The sequence below is a fragment of the Rhinoderma darwinii genome, chromosome 2, assembly GCF_050947455.1.
Source record: "Rhinoderma darwinii isolate aRhiDar2 chromosome 2, aRhiDar2.hap1, whole genome shotgun sequence".
NCBI lineage: Eukaryota > Metazoa > Chordata > Amphibia > Anura > Rhinodermatidae > Rhinoderma > Rhinoderma darwinii.
Window position 1 is genome coordinate 36,881,193 of NC_134688.1, and position 16,765 is coordinate 36,897,957.

The window sequence follows — 16,765 nt, forward strand, 5'->3', positions numbered from 1 at the left end:
ATCAAATAATAAAGTGTTCTTTTAATCGTTCTTTCAGGCGGTGAATTTATATTTAATAATTTAAATTGAACGTCATTCTTTATCAGTTATACAGTGAATAATAGATCAGGGGTAGGCAACCTTTTTTTTATGGCGTGCCAATGAAAAAAAAAAGTACTCAGTGTGCCACGCAAACATGAAAGTCAAATAAGGCAAACTGTTATCGCGTATGTGATATAAAACAATCAGGTAATAAAACTTTAATGTCATTTAATTTCAGTGTGACCCTTGTCCCTGAGTTTACTTGCAAAGATGATTAATCTGTGGCACATACAAGGCTGCAGAACACCAACTCGGGAAGGGTGCACACAGGAGAGCCCGCAGCTACTGAATATCAGCTTGGGGGCGCTGCACACAGGAGATAGTGACTACTGAACACCAGCCTGGGGGGTTCACATAGGAGAGACTACGGCTACTAAATACCAGTTTGGAGTCGCTACACACAAAAGAGATAGCGACTACTGAACACCAGCTTGGGGGCCTGCACATAGGAGAGAGAGCGACTACTGAACACCGGCTGGGGAGAGGTGCACATAGGAAGAACATGACTACTGAACACCAGCTGGGGAGAGGTGCACATAGGAGAGACCGCGGCAACTGAACACCGGTTTGGGGTCACTACACCCCGGAGAGACAGCAACTACAGAACACCAGATTGGGGGCCTGCACATAGTTGAGACCACTACTACTGAACACCAGCTTGGGAGAGGTGCACATAGGAGAGACCACGACTACTGAATACCAGCTTGGGGTCACTACACAAAGGAGAGACAACAACTACAGAACAGCAGATTGGGGCCCTGCACAGAGGAGAGACCGTTAGTACTGAACACCGGCTGGGGAGAGGTTTCCCCATGGAGAGAGCGACTACTAGACATCAGATCTGGGGGATGCACATGGGAGAGACCGTGGCTACTGAACACAAGCTTGGGGGGGTGCACATAGTAGAGATGCCAACTTTTGCTAACTTTTTCTTCTACAGAGGAGTTACTGAACTCCGTCCTCACGGCGCTGATAACCAGGAGAGAGCAGTGCTTCATTATGCGCTTGGTGACGCTGAACACCAGGACAGAGAGTAGTGCCACATTGTGTGCAATGAAGCGCCGTTCTTTCTTCCTGTGATCAGCACCGCTAAGCACACAACAGTGCTGGACACTGGGAGAGATAAGTATGCCAGCAAATCATGCCCCATGTGCTGGCTGTTGCACCGGTGCCACAGGTTGCTGACCCCTGCCTTAGATGCTGTGGACATTAGTGACCGCGGCATATAAGTGGTTAGAGAGAAGGAGGAGGTTTCCTCTGTCACCGGTAACATGATAATAGAGTAACAAGGTGAACGACATAAATAAACAATGGCGGACTTGCTTGTTTTTTTCCATTCCCCCTTAAAAACAAAGTTAATAAAAGTTCAATAAGTTATATGTACCACAATATGGTGCCAATAAAATATATAAAGTCGTCCAGCAAAAAAAACAACAAGCCTTCAGTTCCTAAAGGGTTAAGGTGTATATTTATATAATTCATTTTTACTGCAGCTTTTGTATGCTGCATACCTTTTAGGGCTTATCCACACGTAACGGAATTGCTGCAGAAAATTTCTGCAGCAATTCAGAAGAAACTACCACAAATTCCACTGCGGAAAAAGCGCACCATTTCCTGCGTTTTTTTACTGCAGAAAATGGTGCAGATTTGCTGTGTTTTTTTTAAATGCTGCAATTCAGTCCACTTTCCACAGAAGGAATTGACATGTTGCAGTACGAAAAATACGCATCGCAGGTGAATTTATGGTTGGAAATTTTACGCAGCATGTGGATGAGATTTGTTAAATATCACCACTTTGCTCCTACTGTATCCTGCTGCGTATTTTCCATCCGCAATTGTGGACGGAAAATACGCAGCAATTCCGTTATGTGTGGACAAGCCCTTATACTACCAAAGAAGGTGTAAAAATTTGCAGTGAATAATTTTTTTTAAATCTCAATCGGGAGCAAGGTGGCTGGAATAATGAGAAGTGTATGAGGCTGATTAGTCACTGATTGGTCAGCCTCATACACTTCTTTACAACACCCACTTGGTCAAAAGTAAAAACACGCCCAGTTGGTCTTTAAGAAACTCATTAGCATAAATCTAAAATTGCTCATAACTTGCTAAAAAATGATCGTTTTTCAAAATAAAAACCACTGCTGTTATTTACATTCATCAATACCTATACCAGACTGTGAAGACTACTAGTATATCCAGAAAATGAAACACATATAGCACAAGTCATGTACCATGACAATATAAAATAAACTTTATTGAAATATACATAACATATTGGCCATCAAAATATAAAAACAATATAGCACACAGTTAAAAAGGAGAGTATGGAGGAGCTGCATGAATAATCCAATATATATGCTACCATACTATAAACATCCTGTGATGTGGTAACAAATGCAGATATCTATAGAAAAGATGATCATATAGATCAAGTATTTGGACAACAGAAGCACATAAATATATTTAGCACCTGACAGAAGAGCACACAATTGTGCATGCATATAAAAGTATACAGCTAGAGCTCCAAGTTGCACCCAAAACAAAGACCATGCTTTATAAATAAAGGATATTCTGCTGCGGATCTGCACAAAATGTGCAGTAAATTGATGCGGACTAGCTGCTGCGGACTGCGGTAAAAGTGCTTCCCTTCTCCCTATCAGTGCAGGATAGAGAGAAGGGACAGCACTTTCCCTTGCGAAAGTCAAAGAAATTCATACTTACCGCCCGTTGTCTTGGTGACGCGTCCCTCCTTCGGCATCCAGCCCGACCTCCCTGGATGACGCGGCAGTCCATGTGACCGCTGCAGCCTGTTATTAGCCTGTGATTGGCTGCAGCCGTCACTTAGACTGAAACGTCATCCTGGGAGGCCGGACTGGAGACAGAAGCAGGGAGTTCTCGGTAAGTATGAACTTCATTTTTTTTTACAGATACATGTATATTGGGATCGGTAGTCACTGTCCCGGGTGCAGAAACAGTTACTGCCGATCGCTTAACTCTTTCAGCACCCTGGACAGTGACTATTTACTGACGTCTCCTAGCAACGCTCCCGTCATTACGGGAGCCCCATTGACTTCCTCAGTCTGGCTGTAGACCTAGAAATACATAGGTCCAGCCAGAATGAAGAAATGTCAAGTTAAAAAAGCAAGACGGATCCGCAGCAAACATAACATGTGCATGACAGCTGCGGACTTCATTGCGGAAATTAGAATCTCCATTGAAGTCAATGGAGAAATTCCGCCATGAGTCCGCCACTGCTCCGCAACAGACAGAGCATGCTGCGGACACCAAATTCCGCTCCGCAGCCTATGCTCCGCAGCGGAATTTTACGCATCGTCTAAACGAACACTGCTAAATTAAAGTGTAAGTCAATGGACAAACGGCTCCGCTGCGGATTAACGCTGCGGAGTGTCCGCAGCGGAATTTAAGTGAAATTCCGCCACGTGTGAACCCAGCCTTAAACAGCAAAAATTATCAGCAGTACCAAGAAGGATACATGGAAGCAAAAATATGATTTTTATGCTGGAAACATTGCAAATTGCTAAAAATAAATAAATTAAAAAAAACAGCTAATAACAGCATTTTAGGACTTTTTGGCATGAAAATAATTCATGGGATAAACCACACCTTCAACTTGCTATATTTCCATATGTATGTGCTGCTGTGCAGGACGTCCATTCTTCTTTCCTGTAGTCCAAACATCAGCGCATAAATTCCATCCTAAGGACTTATATACACAAACGTGTTTCCTGTCCGTGATTTTCACGCGCGTCGCAGGGACCTATGTAACTCAATGGGGCTGTTCAGACAGTCCATGATTTTCACGCAGCATGTGTCCGCTGCGTAAAACTCACGACCTGTCCTATACTTGAGCGGTTTTCACACATCACGCACCCATTGAAGTCAATGGGTGCGTGAAAATCACGCGCGGCACACAGACGCACTTCCGTGTGTTGCGCGTGATTCGTGCAACAGTTGTTTAAAAAATGAAGGCAAAAATAAAAGCACCTCCATCATTTCTGTTTCTAAACATGAAAACAGATTGTCATAATGATGCCATAGGTGCGAAAATCACACAGCCACGCACCAAACACTTATGACACACGGAACATTCATGTGAATTTCGCCTAATAAAGTAGTATTTTTTCTTTCATTTTATCTTCTTTTAAAATCTTTTAAAAATCCACAAGGTGGGGAAGGAGCAAAGGTCGTTTTCATAGGGTTGGTTAGAATTGAATTAACCCCCTGATGTCATTTGTTCATAGCACGTGGTGGAGGATCTATATGTATGTGCTGCTGTAGCCTGTATGGATAGACAAGAATATCTGTAATTTGGACTATTTCCTTATTACATAATGCAGGATATTACTGACGCTGACACATTACATATTACACCAGTTACAGAATTTTTTTTGCCATTTCCTCCTCATCATTGTTTCGTTTCATGATTTCTTTCACACATTGGAAGTGAAATCATTGATGAGTCATTCGTCTTTGTTACAAAGGTTTTCCGTTTTTTGGAAAGGCTCTATTCGTGTGAAATAATTATATGCACTCATATGTATACCAGTATGAACTGCTCACTTGGGGAACTCTAGTCAAATTGTCATACTGCATAAATATGTTGGCTTCTTTGCTCCCTAAATGCACAGTATTTTGTGATACCCCGTAGCCACACAGCGCTTACCTCGCTGATCCCGCTTCCTGAATCCTGGAGCAAGGAGGTGTTTCCTTGCTCTAGCATTCACTCTGCCGTGAGCGGCTCGGCGCAGGCAGGCGCGATGTATTGACGTCATCGCACCTTTCTGCGCCGAGTCACTCACAGCACAGACAGGAGAAAGATCCGCCACCCGTCGTGGGAACGGGGATAGGTAAGTAATTATGTTATTATTTTTCTATAGCCACTATGGGGCATTATACTGGGTATGGGAGGGGGGCTAATATGGTGGCAGCTATAGGAGCATTTTACTGTATGAGGGGCATTATATACTGTATGAGGGGCATTATACTGTGGGGGCAGCTATGGGGGCATTATACTGTGGGGGCAGCTATGGGGGCATTATACTGTATGGGGGCATTATACTGTGGGAACAGCTATGGGGGGATATATATATTGCGGGGGCAGCTATGGGGGGAATTATGTTGTGGGGGCAGCTATGGGGGGCATTATATTGTGGGAGCAGCTATGGGGGCATTATACTGTGGAGGGATGCTATGGGGGGCATTATACTGTGGGAACAGCTATGGGGGGCATTATACTGTGGGGGCAGCTATGGGGGGCATTATATTATGGGGGCAGCTATGAGGGGGCATTATACTGTGGGGGCAGCTATGGGGGCATTATACTGTGTGGGGCATTATACTGTGGGGGCTGCAATAGGGGGCAATATTCTGTTGGGGCAGCTATGGGAGGAATTATACTGTGTGGGGGCAGATATGGGGAGCATTATACTGTGGGGGTAGCTATGGGGGTATTATGCTGCATGGGGCAGCTATGGGGCATTATGCTGTATGGGGGAATTTGTTTGGGCATTGTACTGCATGGGGGGATCTGTGTGGGCATTATACTGTATGGGGCATTATACTGTATGGGGCATCTGTGTGGGCATTATACTGTATGGGGCATCTGTGTGGGTATTATACTGTATGGAGCAACTATGCTGGCATTATACTGTATGGGGGCATCTATGGGTTAGTATACTGTTTGGTGGCAGCTATGAGGTTGGGGCAGCTATTTAGTATTATACCGTGTGGGAGGCACTATGGGAGCATGATACTGTGTGGGTTGAACCAGGTGTGTATGGGCGGGGATTGCGTAAGATTAGAGGCATGGCTTAAAATAAAAAAAATTGACGCGATGCGCTGCATCGATTGTCCCTCTTTGTGATACTTGAAAGTATAGCACTGTCTACAGGGAGGGCTGTATAGCACTGTATGGGGAGACTGTATAGCCCTGTCTACAAGGGGCGCTGTGTAGCACTGTCTACAGGGGGTGCTGTGTAGCACTGTCTACAGGGGGTGCTGTGTAGCACTGTCTACAGGGCGTGCTGTGTAGCACTGTCTACAAGGGGGCTTTTTCCACATCCAATCCACGATTCTACCCTCTACAATCAAGAACGGACTCTATTGCCATAGAGCAAGATCTACAGAGCCTGTATGATGCTAGTACTCACAATATGAATAAAATAAACATGTCCCCAGCTCAATTTAATGCAGTTAAATCTCTAAAAGATAACCCAGAGATTATCATTAAAATGGCTAACAAGGGGGGTAGTATCACAATTATGGATACAAGTATGTACAAATCTCAAATTCAAGAGCTTCTATCAGATGTAGACACCTATAGAAAATTAGAAGGGAATCCCCTAAAAATCTTTCAAATAAATTACCTAAAATTATTGGATGAAAGCTTCCAAGAAGGCATAATCACCAAAAAAAATACGATTATTTGATTGTAAAGTTCCCAATTAGTCCAATTATGCACGTTCTCCCAAAGATCCATAAACAGGTACATCCCCCCCTCCCCCATGCGTCCCATTGTATCGGGGATTGGATCTCTTACTGAGAGATTCACTCCTTCAGCCACTAGTATCCAGAGTTCCAGGTTACTTAAGGGACACAACTGATGTACTACGTGCCCTCAATAACAGGGTTTGGGACCATGACCACACATGGTTAAGTTATGATGTCGTATCACTCTACACCTGTATACCCCACAGTATTGCATCCAGAGCTCTCATTTTTCACCTACAAAAGTACAGCACAGACACACCAAAATTACAATCTTTCTGTGTCCAGGTACTAGAATTGTTAATGACACATAACTATTTTCAGTTTGATGGAACATTTTACCTGCAACTAAAAGGAGTGTCAATGGGTGCAAAGTTCTCACCCTCTCTAGCCAAGCTTGTGATGAGCTGGTGGGAGGAATTCACCATTTTTACTATTGATAATCCATTTGGAAGTTATTTAGAATGGTACGGAAGGTACATTGATGACCTCCTTATGATCTGGAAGGGTGACGTGTCAGTTATACCAGACTTCATTAAATATTTAAATAACAATATTTGTAATCTCAAATTCACCTATTCAATTGAAGCTGATACCATTTGCTTTTTAGATCTGGAATTACTAGCCACACCAAGAAATACCATTCAAACTAAAACATACCGAAAACCTACCTAAGGAAACACTATCTTACATGCCAAAAGCAGTCACCCAAGGCACACCATTTCATCTATACCTGTAGGAGAAATGGTTAGGGCAAAAAGGAACTGCAGTCAAACACACAACTTCCAAAAAGAACAAACACAGATTTGTCAGAGATCACGTAACAGGGGATACCAACAGTGGACCCTAGATAGGGCTGTGGCAATAGTGGATACCAAACCAAGGGACCAGTTACTCTATAAAAATAGGAATAAAAACAACCATAAAAATGAAAATTTCAACAACCGAACTGAATCATAACAGGGTGACAATTCTGACAAGCCAACTCTAGTGCTAGAATACAGCAAACAATTTACAAAGATCAAAAACATCATACAGAGATACCTTCCCATCCTCTATGAAGATGATAAGCTAAATAAAATCTTAAAGGATGGGTGCCGCAAAGTCTCACGGAGGGCACCTACATTAGGGAATACACTATCTCCCTCCTTATTCTCATCACATACAATTAAGCCTACCTGGCTAAAACATAAGGTTTTTTTTTTAATGTGGTTCACACCCCTGCAGGACATGCTGTTTTGCACAACCTACTAAAAATTTCCAGGATTCAGAAGGAGCTAATAGTTTCCCAATTAAATCTTACATCAATTGCAACACTGACCACGTCACATACATCATTGAATGCACAGAGTGTAACCTTAAGTACGTGGGCTGCACAATGAGAAAATTAAAAATTAGGGTCTTGGAACACCTAGGGTACATTAGGAACCCAAATATTATCGGAATTTCGAATGCGGCCAGACATTTTTTTACAAATCATAATTGGTCCATCAAAACATTCAAAATATATGCCATCGAAAAGGTGACATGTCCCATACGAGGTGGAAACCAGAAACAACTTTTATTAGACAGAGAAGCATTTTGGATCTTTAGGTTAAAAACTAGATTCCCAAATGGTCTAAATTTAAGAAGAGAACTCATGTTCCACTATTAATTTAAATACATTAATTACAGTACACAGTCTTTGAAAACTTTTAATATATTTCCCTTTTTTGTCTATAACTAATGTATGCCCGTTTCGAATCACACATTTAAAACAGTATTCATACTATGCACACAAAATACGCACACAAAATATATGGCTCAGCTTGACCCCATAAATAAAGAGCACAAAGCAAAATCAGAGCTGTGGCTGTATTGTCAGCCACAAATGCAAACAGCCACTGCCCATTGGGTTATTCTAAATGCAAGACTCATAATGCAGAAAATGTACATATTCTGGAAACGGAGCTCATACCCATTTGAACAGGTCACCGTCACTGGCGTCACCCCGACAAAGGCTCCCGGGCCGAAACGCGCGTCGGGGTGACGCCAGTGACGGTGACCTGTTCAAATGGGTATGAGCTCCGTTTCCAGCATATGTCAATTTTCAGCATTATGAGTCTTGCATTTAGAATAACCCAATGGGCAGTGGCTGTTTGCATTTGTGGCTGACAATACAGCCACAGCTCTGATTTTGCTTTGTGCTCTTTATTTATGGGGTCAAGCTGAGCCATATATTTTGTGTGCGTATTTTGTGTGCATAGTATGAATACTGTTTTCTTTGTCTGGCTCTTATCAGGGGTACTTACATTGCAATACACGCTGTAATTTACATTTATTCTAATTCTACCTTTTTTGGTGTAGATAGATATACAGAGCTGTCCTGCTGCTGAATAGCCCCCTTTTTTCTGCTGCTATTTATTTTTTCATGCTGGCTATGTAACAGAATATGCACATCATATAAATGTAACATACCACTGATGTATCTTTGCATTTCTGTGTCTTAACAGTGTCGCCCATTACCCATATATTTGGATATATTACATACTTGTGATCTGGTTGTCTTTCTGCACTGTGGAATTCATCTCTGTTTTTAATTCATGTTATTTTTTAGATGTATTTAATAAAGAAACTTTTGTTTTAAACTATTTTGGTGTGTCAGACTCCGAACTTTAGGTCTTGTCATTTATTCAGCGGGTTCACCGTTATTACCATGCCTCATTCCCCATAAACTATTATGTATTAAGTCAGATTTGTGACTACAATAAATGTATCCGGGGGATATTTTTCGTGGTGTTCTTCATGTAGGTTTACTACTTCATTCATTTTACTGCCTATGTAATAACTGAGACGTATTTGTTCATGAACTATTTTATCCTTGAGGGTATGTGCACACACACTAATTACGTCCGTAATATACGGACGTATTTCGGCCGCAAGTTCCGGACCGAACTCAGTGCAGGGAGCCGGGCTCCTAGCATCATAGTTATGTACGACGCTAGGAGTCCCTGCCTCTCCGTGGAACTACTGTCCCGTACTGTAATCATGTTTTCAGTACGTGACAGTTGTCCTGTAGCGAGGCAGGGACTCCTAGCATCGTACATCACTATGATGCTAGGAGCCCGGCTCCCTGCACTGAGTTCGGTCCGGAACTTGCGGCCGAAATACGTCCGTAAATTACGGACGTAATTAGTGTGTGTGCACATACCCTTACGTTTGCTGCTTGAGTCTAATAATCATTTTTCTCTGTAACATACTTCATGTTTTTACTTCTGTGTTTTTTAATCTTTGTTTCTCTTCTATTTTATTGTTAATTTTCCCAGCCTATTTCTGCAGGTACTCTGAGTTCACATCTTGCTCCCTTTTCCTACAGTATATATCTCAATTACTAATTTCCTAATCAACAACCAATAATACATATAAGACAACCCATATCTAATCTCTTAAAAACTAGGGAGTATATTAAAAAATAAAAAAATACTTTTTTTTTGACAAAAACAATTATCAGTTCACACATTTAATTTATAGTTAGTGAAAGCATGATTTAATTTAAATATCCAAACGAATTTCGTTAGTAATAATACTATTCTCACACCTCATACTACTTTCAAGTTTCAAATCACTTTACTCTCACAATTATATACAATAAACAAATAACAATCACTGGTACTTTTACCGGCTTTTCTGAGTCTTTGACCTCTGGAGGAACAGCTGATTAGTAATTTTCTCTCTGAAGATTCAATTTAAACCTTTGAACGAATTTCGTTAGAACAAATATTATTATTACATTTTTCACTGTTATTAAGCTCTAAAACAGTTAAACCTTATAATTACATACAATACATAAATAACAATCACTGGAAAATTTACTGGATTTTCTGAGTCTTTGACCTCTGGAGACACAGCTGATGAATAATTGTCTCTTTGAACACACAATACCGGAAATAAAGGTCAGGAGTGAACACAGAGTATTCATGCATGCCATGAATAAGGACACGAGACGTGTCAGAAACGCGTAGGCACATTCCAACAAGGAAAATTTTGATCCTTTACCCATCACTCATCCCTGTACTCTCCACGTCGCAGAACTATTCTATTTAGTTCTTTTTACTGGTATATCAATAAAATTGGAACAGGAGTTCCTTTTTACTTTCACCCAGCGCTGGATTGTGGTTCACTTTTTTCTCCTGTTGTATGCCGCTGGCCGTGCGGGAATCCGGACGCTGTCTGTTCCCAGACACAACGAATGGTGAGCTGGAGGTCCTCCCCCCCCCGCCCTCTTCCCCACTTACAATATCTTGGGTATTATACTGTATGGGGGCAGCTATGGGGGAATTACACTCTGTGGGGGGCACTATGGGAGCATGATACTGTGTGGGCTGAACTGGGTGTGTATGGACGGGGATTGGGTGAGATTAGGGGCATGGTTTAAAAGAAAAAAATGTGCCGCTGCGTGCCGTATCGATTGTCCCTCTTTGTCATACTTGAAAGTATAGCACTATCTGCAGGTGGGGGGAAGTATAGCACTGTATGGGGAGGCTGTATAGCCCTGTCTACAGGGGGTCCTGTATAGCACAGTCTACAGGGAGGGGATGTAGAGCACTGTATGGGGAGGCTGTATAGCCCTGTCTACAGGGGGTGCTGTATAGCACTGTCTATAGGGGGGGCTGCATAGTACTGTCTACAGGGGGGGCTGTATAGCACTGTCTACAGGAGGGGGCCATATGGCACTATTTATAGGGAGGCACTATCTACAAGGGCGGGCTGTGTGTGGCACCCAGGGGAAGGAGCTCCAGTCAAAAGTTTGCTATGGGGCCTAGTGTATCCTAGTTACACCCCTGGGCATGAGATATATATGTACTGTAAATTTGCTATGATAGCACTACAATTATATTAAGGCCGATTCTCCTAGTTTGCTCCTTGTTCTATATATCAATTGGCCTGGCAATTTTTAATAGTTTTGATTATTTAATACCATATTTATTGTATGAATTTTAGACTACGAAATTTTTGCAGAACTATATATAGATTAATTCATGTCTTGTATTTTGGATTATATATAATATCTTTCGTTATTTAATAATTTATACTACATACACTAACATTAAAATTACAACACCAAGAAAGACAAACTCTTTCTGAGCTTGGTGGTTTAAGTGGCTTGTGAACTAAGTGGAGTTCTAAAACCGGAGTTGAAAAGAGGAGTTGAAGCCCCAGTAAGTACTCTTCTTTTCTTTTACTTTGACAATTGTTCGCTGTTTTTTTTTTGTAACTGGGATAATGGCCAGCAAGATTGGAGGTTTTCTTCAGTGCACAGTTTGTCATATGTATACACGACTGGAGCCGGAGTTCCAGGGTGAATATCTCTGTGGCAGATGTGAGCATGTTGTTCACCTGGAAGCTCGCATTAGAGATCTGGAGGAGCAGAATGCAACACTGAGGAAGATAGACAATTTTGAGCGGAGCTTGCTGCTCACAGAGCATGCAGTTAGTGGGTTAGAACTGGAGGGTGAAGACATGGGTGAGCAGGATCAGGTAAGTTGCTGGGTTAATGTAGTTAGGGGCAGTAGAATGGGGTCAAAGACAAGGAAGGCCGATCCGGTTTCTGGCATTCCAAGCAAAATTGCCAGGTTGGGTGATGATGCGAGGGTGTCAGTCTCAGAAATGGCAGCCCTAGTGGATACTGATCTCCCTAACAGCCGGGAGAACAGCCCAGCTAGTAGTCGGCGGGATGGTAATGCAGGTAAGCCAAGACAATTGATAGTTGTAGGGGATTCTATAATCAGGAAGACGGATAGAATAATTTGTCGCCAAGACCACCTCAACCGAATGGTTTGCTGTCTCCCTGGTGCCAGGGTTCGGCATGTGGTGGAACGGGTGGACAAATTGCTGGGAGGGGCTGGTGATGATCCAGCTGTTGTGGTCCATGTCGGTACCAATGACAGAATAAATGGTAGGTGGAGGAGCCTTAAGAATAATTTTAAAGAACTAGGCTACAAGCTGAAGGGAAGGACCTCCAAGGTTGTATTCTCAGGAATACTGCCTGTGCCATGCGCATCACAGGAAAGACAGCGGGAGCTCAGGGAGTTAAATGCATGGCTTAAGTCTTGGTGTAGAGGAGAAGGATTTGGGTTCCTAGAGCACTGGGCTGACTTTTCATTGGGGTACAAACTGTATTCTGCAGATGATTTGCACCTAAATGGAAGGGGGTCCGCTGTGCTGGGGGAGAGAATTCTAGCTGGGGTGGCGGAGTGTTTAAACTAGGGCTGAGGAGGGAGGCCAATGTAGGAAATAAAGGGGTAGTTAGGTTAGAGAGGGGTCAGACTATATTGGTGGGGGGAGAGACAGACGGTGGGGAGAGAACTATGCAACAAGATAAGGAGATCCTTTCGTTACAAAACAGCAGTGAAAATAAAAAGGCCCAAATGTCAAATAATCACATTTCTGATAGTGAAATTGAAACAGTTAAAGGCAAGTTAAAGTGTATGTTCACAAATGCCAGAAGTCTAGCAAGCAAAATGGGGGAGCTGGAGGCCTTAATACTGGAAGAAGATATAGATATAGTTGGTGTTGCTGAAACATGGCTGGACTCTTCACATGACTGGGCTGTAAATCTACAGGGTTTTACACTGTTTCGGAAAGACAGGGCAAATAGGAAAGGTGGTGGTGTATGTCTGTATGTGAGAAGCGATATGAAGGTGAGTGTAAATGAGACATTAGAGGGTGAATACTGTGAGGAGGTTGAAACCTTGTGGGTGGAATTACAAAGGGAAGTAAACACTGAAAAAATTACTTTTGGTGTAATCTATAGACCCCCCAATATAACTGAGGAGATGGAAGGTCAAATATATAAACAGATGGAGCGGGCTGCACAGGCGGGTACTGTTGTGATAATGGGAGATTTTAATTTCCGGGATATTAATTGGTGTCATGTTTCGGCTTCAACTGCAAAGGGGAGACATTTCCTCAACCTGTTACAGGAAAATTTTATGGGCCAGTTTGTGGAAGACCCGACTAGAGGTGAAGCTCTGTTGCATCTGGTCATTTCTAATAATGCAGAGCTTGTTGGGAATGTCAATGTTCGTGAAAACCTCGGTAACAGTGATCATAATATAGTTACATTTTACCTATACTGTAAAAAACAAACGCAGGCTGGGAGGGCAAAAACATTTAATTTTAAGAAAGCCAATTTCCCCAGGATGAGGGCTGCAATTCAGGATATAGATTGGGAAGAACTAATGTCAAATAATGGGACAAATGATAAATGGGAGATTTTCAAATCTACCTTGGGTAATTATAGTGCAAAATGTATTCCTACAGGTAACAAGTATAAACGACTAAAATTAAACCCCACATGGCTTACACCTTCTGTGAAAGTGGCAATACATGACAAAAAAAGGGCATTTAAAAAATACAAATCTGAGGGTACAGCTGTAGCCTTTGTAAAATATAAAGAGCTTAATAAAATCTGTAAAAATGTAATAAAATCAGCAAAAATACAAAATGAAAGGCAGGTGGCCAAGGATAGTAAAACAAATCCTAAAAAATTCTTCAAGCATATAAATGCAAAAAAGCCAAGGTCTGAACATGTAGGACCCCTAGATAATGGTAATGGGGAGTTGGTCACAGGGGATCAAGAGAAGGCAGAGTTACTAAATGGGTTCTTCCGCTCTGTATATACAACAGAAGAAGGAGCAGCTGATGTAGCCGGTGCCAGTGCTGTTAATATATCAGTTGATATACTGAATTGGATGAATGTAGATATGGTCCAAGCTAAATTAAATAAAATAAATGTCCACAAGGCCCCGGGACCAGATGGGTTACACCCTAGAGTTCTTAAAGAGCTTAGTTCAGTTATTTCTGTCCCCCTCTTCATAATATTTAGAGAGTCTCTCATGAGTGGTATAGTGCCAATGGACTGGCGCAGGGCAAATGTGGTGCCTATTTTCAAAAAGGGCACTAGGTCTTCGCCGGGTAATTATAGACCAGTAAGCTTAACATCAATTGTGGGGAAAATGTTTGAGGGGCTATTGAGGGACTATATACAGAATTATGTGACAATAAATAGTATTATAAGTGACAGCCAGCATGGTTTTACAAAGGACAGAAGCTGTCAAACCAACCTGATTTGTTTTTATGAAGAGGTAAGCAGAAGTCTAGACCGAGGGGCCGCTGTGGATATAGTGTTTTTGGACTTTGCAAAGGCATTTGACACTGTCCCTCATAGACATCTAATGGGTAAATTAAGGACTATAGGTTTAGAAAGTATAGTTTGTAATTGGATTGAGAATTGGCTCAAGGACCGTATCCAGAGAGTTGTGGTCAATGATTCCTACTCTGAATGGTCCCCAGTTATAAGTGGTGTACCCCAGGGTTCAGTGCTGGGACCACTATTATTCAACTTATTTATTAATGATATAGAGGATGGGATTAATAGCACTATTTCTATTTTTGCAGATGACACCAAGCTATGTAATATAGTTCAGACTATGGAAGATGTTTGTGAATTGCAGGCAGATTTAAACAAACTAAGTGTTTGGGCGTCCACTTGGCAAATGAAGTTTAATGTAGATAAATGTAAAGTTATGCATCTGGGTACCAACAACCTGCATGCATCATATGTCCTAGGGGGAGCTACACTGGGGGAGTCAATTGTTGAGAAGGATCTGGGTGTACTTGTAAATCATAAACTAAATTTCAGCATGCAGTGTCAATCAGCTGCTTCAAAGGCCAGCAAAATATTGTCGTGTATCAAAAGAGGCATGGACTCGCGGGACAGGGAGGTAATATTACCACTTTACAAAGCATTAGTGAGGCCTCATCTAGAATATGCAGTCCAGTTCTGGGCTCCAGTTCATAGAAAGGATGCCCTGGAGTTGGAAAAAATACAAAGAAGAGCAACGAAGCTAATAAGGGGCATGGAGAATCTAAGTTATGAAGAAAGATTAAAAGAACTAAACCTATTTAGCCTTGAGAAAAGACGACTAAGGGGGGACATGATTAACTTATATAAATATATGAATGGCGCATACAAAAAATATAGTGAAATCCTGTTCCATGTAAAAGCCCCTCAAAAAACAAGGGGGCACTCCCTCCGTCTGGAGAAAAAAAGGTTCAACCTGCAGAGGCGACAAGCCTTCTTTACTGTGAGAACTGTGAATCTATGGAATAGCCTACCGCAGGAGCTGGTCACAGCAGGGACAGTAGATGGCTTTAAAAAAGGCTTAGATAATTTCCTAGAACAAAAAAATATTAACTGCTATGTGTAGAAATTTTTTACTTCCCCCTTCCCTTCCCTTGGTTGAACTTGATGGACATGTGTCTTTTTTCAACCGTACAAACTATGTAACTATGTAACTATGTAACTATGTAAGGTAATGCAAATCAAGGAAGCAGCAGGTGTCGCTAAGATCTGCAAATTGTCAAATGTTCAAACACCTAGCTCCAATCTGTGGCATGTGGGAGGCATAAAATCCAGATTGAAAGTATAGTTTTTTAGCCACATGAAACCTCCAAAATCGGATAAAGTGGTGTGGGACGATTGAGCGATGGCTCCTGTTCATCGACGCCATACTTGTCACAAACTCAGAGGGACAGAATACTTGAACCAAGAGACCTTGGTTTATCACTCCAGCAGATCGCTACGCGCCTAGGCCAAGATGATAGAACTGTTCAACGTTGCATGTCCCGGAGGTTGGGTGAACAACAACGATCGGGAATGACAGCAAAAGGTGCGCAGAGGCGAACCCCAGCACGGACGGATCGTCTGATTGGAAGAATGGCGCGTAGGGATCCATTCTGTACTGCAAGTGAAATTGGACGTCACATACCAAACCTAGGGCGGCAACCAGTGTCAACACAAACTATCAGAAGGCGTTTCTACGACATTGGGCTATGAGCCAGACGTCCAGCTACAGGTGTTCCATTCACCACATGCCACCGCTCCCAAAGGCTATCATGGTGCACAGGAAGACGGCAAATGAGGCTGGAATGGAGGTCTATCCTCTTCAGTAATGAGGCCTTCACAAGGGAACGTCACACCGGTCCTACTCCCAGGATTATGGTGTAGGGTGGTATAATGTACGGTAGTCAGACCCCTCTAGTCTTCATTTCAGAGGAGCTAACAGCTCGGTGTTACATTGGTTTGGTCGTGGAACCAGTGGTGCAGCCATTTCTCCAAAGTGTCCCAAAAGTC

General features: G+C 42.3%; 1 long non-coding RNA gene across 1 annotated transcript in view; it reads right to left on the reverse strand.

Annotated features, from left to right (window-relative positions):
* Positions 1 to 3,496: 3,496 nt before the first annotated feature.
* The window catches only part of LOC142742099 (uncharacterized), an 82,230-nt gene continuing 68,961 nt past the window's right edge, over positions 3,497 to 16,765 (reverse strand). Inside the window, exons 5-6 of the long non-coding RNA XR_012881303.1 lie at positions 10,247 to 10,319; positions 3,497 to 4,381 (exon numbers count right to left, since the gene is read on the reverse strand). This is a non-coding gene — a long non-coding RNA (uncharacterized LOC142742099). The remainder of the gene's footprint in view (positions 4,382 to 10,246; positions 10,320 to 16,765) is intronic.